This window comes from Solanum dulcamara, chromosome 1 (genome assembly GCF_947179165.1).
Source record: "Solanum dulcamara chromosome 1, daSolDulc1.2, whole genome shotgun sequence".
NCBI classification, from domain to species: domain Eukaryota; kingdom Viridiplantae; phylum Streptophyta; class Magnoliopsida; order Solanales; family Solanaceae; genus Solanum; species Solanum dulcamara.
In genome coordinates this window covers 29,951,483-29,956,450 of record NC_077237.1, presented here as the reverse complement: position 1 = coordinate 29,956,450, position 4,968 = coordinate 29,951,483, and positions in this window count along the sequence as shown.

Genomic DNA, 4,968 nt, shown 5'->3' with positions numbered 1-4,968 from the left:
CATAACACCCTATTCGACTTTGATTTAACTATGACGGCCTTAGTTTGTTTGTTTCTAATGTCAAGCATCCTTATGCAATTTTTATACTTCCAGACACATATAAGACGTATAATACACTCAATAAACACACCATAAACTCCAAATTGAAAGGAAAACCCTTACCTTACCCAAAATTGGCCAAAGCTTGCCAACATTTGCCTCAGAATTTCTCTAGTTGTGGCTGAAATGTCGTGGCTGTTTGCTATCCGTTTGGTGCTTCTCCAAACTATAAATTTAAATTATTAACACCTTCATATCATCTAGGTATATCCTAGATAAATAATTCACGGAAAGAAATCGGAACACTTACCTTTTTCTCCCTCTTGGCCGACGCTACTCTCTCTTAGCTTAGGGTTTCTTTTCTTTTATTTTCTCTTGAATTTTTGGCTGGAAAATGACTTAAGACTCATTAACATACATATATATGCTTCCTTAGGAGGTGACACATGTCATCCCCTAAGGGTGACACGTGTCTAGCCTCTATTGGGCCAACCCATCCATGCGGCCAAAGAGGGGCTGCCATATGGCAGTGGGGTCCACCCCCAAGAAGGTGGGTCACTTACTTGACCCCAAGAAGGTGGGTCACCCTCTTCCACATGTCATTTACCCATGCTGCCACATGGCGCCTTCTCTTGCTGCCATATGTCACTCTTCTCCTTCTTCATGAGTTCGTAGTCTCGTCTTACTTTAAGAACCCGTATACTCCTTGCTACAAAAGCTATGTATGTACTCAAGTAGCTAAAATATGTAAAACTTCTAAGTTGGTATCTTACGTAGGTAAGGCGAGTCCTACAACTCGTTACTTAGCCTCCAACTCCTTCCGGATTCTCCTGGCCCTATTTCCAACCTTCTCTCTCATGGGGTATCATATTCTTCCTTTCTTAGAGTTGTTTGATAGTGTTATAGATCATCTAGTTCACACGGAACTTTCTAAGAGGCTTAACGCCTTTCAAGAAGCTTAGAAACCTTTCAAGGTAAAAAAGTCTTCCCAAGTACAACAGTACGTGGTATAACAATATGATATGTGCTTAGGGGGTAATTCCATTCATAAGCTACGAGTATGATTCCTGACTCTTATTCACTTCTTGATGGTAAAACTCTTAAAGTAGTTGAGCTATTGCCCTCGAGCCTTCTATATGCTGAATAGTAATTGGATGTTTAAGCTCATATTCCTAAGGACTCTATGATGACAAATATCTCTGATTCCATAAGCTGTTTTGGGATTATCTTGATACATGTCTATGATTGATGAGGCTCCATTTAATATAGTCCATAGTTACATTCACAGGGTATTTAATATGATTATCACCTTTAATACTCAAGTGTGGGTTTATTTTACTTATTCTATTGAGTCTCGGATGATGATTTAATTTACATATAGTTACTCACTACTCTGCTCGTGCATATTACTATTACTTCTTTCACCAAGTCCCAAGCTGGGTATGTCATCATGCGTAATTTGCTATATTATCCACCAAGTCCCTCCCTAGAGGGCCGGGTATGCTATACGATGACATGATGATGTAATGATATGGTTATGGCACTGAGTCCAATGATAGGCTGGGTAAGGTATATGTGTACACGACTTCATTCACCGAGTCCCTTACTAAAGAGCCGGGCACAGTATATATATATGATGACATGATAATATAATGATACAATTATGGTACCAAGTCTTGTAGTGGGTTGGGTATGGTATATGAAAATGATATGCATAATTTGTTTCGTAAGGCATAAGTACAGTGAGTTCTTAATTATTATACTTATCTTCTGGACTCTCTGTCACGACCCAACCCTGTGGGCCGCGACTGGGGTCTGATCTGGGACCCCGTGTACGTATCTAGCGGATGTAACAATCAATATATGAACTATACATAAGAACCCCAGTGGGTCATAGCATTTTCATGCCTGTAGCCTCTTTCATTTGTATCTTATCATGAAAGGGCGTGAAAGCCAACAAGGCTGTCATAGTATCTTAATATTTACAATACATCATGTAGACATAATAGAATAGAACTTACACGTATAACCCACATGACCTCTAAGAACATTAATAGTAATATATGGTGGGACAGTGCCCCCGCCATACCCCTAAATAAACAAATATATACATAGGAAGTTTGGTACGACAACTTGGCTCTGAATCAATTGAGCTTTTTCCAAACTGGCTGAGTGCAATCCTAAGCTGGCGGATTCCCAAAACCTGTGTCTATACCTGCGGGCATGAAACGCAACTCCCCAAAAGAGAGGGGTCAGTATGACATATGTATTGCGAATATAAGCATAACGTAACTGAGATAACAACTGATATAGGCATGCAGGAAATCAACTATAACATTTAATAGGGTACTGTACCTGCACCTTACAAAATGAAGTCATATATACCTTTATCATGTACCATATCTGGCCCGCTCGGGAACTCGGTGTTACAAATATATCATCTATCATGATAGGCATATGCATATTATTAGCACTATGGAATGTATAGCCCGATCCATATATATAGCAAGCACATGCCGAGGAATGATAACCCAATCCATATATCGTGTAATACTGCCGAGGAATGACGGTCCGATCTATATATCATATGATAATACCGAGGTACGATGGCCCGATCCATATATATATCATATGATAATGCCAAGGTACGATAGCCCGATCTATATATATCATATGATAATGCCGAGGTACGATGGCCCAATCCGTATCTTATATATTAGTGCCGAGGTATGATGGCCCGATTCGTATACATGCATATTATATATTAGTGCTGAGGAACGATGGCCCGATCTGTATGCATGCATATTATATAATAATGCTGAGGAACGATGACCCGATCCACATATCACATAAAAATGCATATACGTGTATATAAGACTTGGTAACATGTCAAAAATCCCTCAGGTATCACTATAAAGTATGTTCAAGAGCCCCTAGGTATAGGAGCTTACACATTCCATCACTCTTCAGCCTATAGAAGGCTCGAGGGTCGTAGTTCAACTACTTTAAGAATCTTATCATTCAAGAGTGAGTCCAAGTCATGAGTCACATCCCGAACCTGTAAGTGGAACAATCTCTAACTCATATCATACATTGTTTCACTTACATTAAGCTATTTAAAGAAAAGGAAGAGATAGGCTTTACGTGTATTACTTTTTATCACGTAGAAGGCTTACAAGACCATAACTCAACCATTGCGGGAGTTCTAACATCAAGAAGTGACTAAGATTAACGAGTCATGCTCAGGGTTGTAACAATGGACCTACCTCCACATTACACATACCAACCACTTATGGCTAAGACATGCCACAAGAAAAGAAGAGTTAAGCTTTACATACACTACTTTTCAGCATATAGAAAACTTGAGGAATAGGAGTGTCATGACCCAACCCCATAGGTCACGACTGGGGTCCGACCTGGACCCTCCATATACCTAGATATCAATTATGGTCAAATTGAACTATAAATAAAACAGTATCATGTAATAGATCCCCACTAGGAGATAACATTTTCATAAACTTGTAGCCCTTTTCATTTGTATCACAACATGAAAGGGAATGCAAGCCGACAAGGCTATTATAACATAATAACATATATCATATATCATGTAGACCCAGCTGAATCAAATTGACATACACAACGCACATATACATAGCTACAGACCTCTAAAAATATCAACGATAACATATGGCGGGATAGGGCCCCCGCCGTACCCTTGAATAGATAAAACAATTTTATACATCAATGGTCCGTATCAATAAATAGGCTCCAATACAATGGAGCCTCTTCCAACTAGGCTGAGTGGAATCCTAAGCTGACGGACTCCCAAAACTTATATCGGTATCTACGGGCATGAAATGTAGCCCCCGAAGAAAGGGGGGTCAGTACGACATATGTATTGAGTATGTAACACATAACATAATACAACTGGAGGCATATTTGAAGTAGAGAAGCAGGGGATAAAATATCAAAATTGGGAACCTGTACCTATACTCTGTGAATTATAAAGGCATGCATGCTCAAATTATATAATATAGCAGGCCCTTGCAGGGATTCGATGAATCATATCTGTAGGACCATCATAGGCCCGGTGCCATCACCCCTTATTACAACACATCATCATATGTATATACATACATACCCGACCCTCTAATGAGAGGCTCAGTGGACAATGCAGTGAGTTGTGCACGATAACGTACCCGGCCCGAGAATCGGTGAAAGAAGGTTTACAATATATACGAGTAGAGTAGTGAGTAACTATATGCAATTTAAATCATTATCAGAGACTCGACAGAATAAGAAAGTTAAGCTTTTGTTTGAGGACCCAAGCAACGGTGTAGTCATCTCAAGTGTCCTATAAATGCCATTATGGGCTGTCTCAAAAGTAATATCGGGGACCCTAGACATGTATTAACATAGGGGCAAATCATATATGGAATCAAAACACTTAGTCTCGTGTAGTCTTTACGACTTGGGGCCTATACATTTGGTACCTCTTTAACATATAAAAGTTTCCAGGGAAATAGTTTAACTACTATCAGAGTTTGATATTCAAAAGTAAATAGGAGATGCTAATAATGAGGTTACCCCAGAACTCAGATCATATTCAACTTATAACTAAGACAAAAACATGCCCAAAAGAAGAAAGGGAATAAGTCCTATATAGTTTGTACTTTCCTTCAGGTGATCTTCATATACATATTTCGTACCCGGCCCATCATGGGGCTCAGTGAGACACTATGGCATCATAATCTCATTTTCGTACCAAATACATATCAAGGGAAATGAGAGATAGCTTTCCGCGCATTATTGTGTAACACGTAGAAGCCTTACTAGGCAATACTCAATCCTTACAAAAATTCCAATACTAAGCAGTGGATAGGGGTTATGAGGCATACTTGGATTTATGGGAATGGAAGTATCCCCACA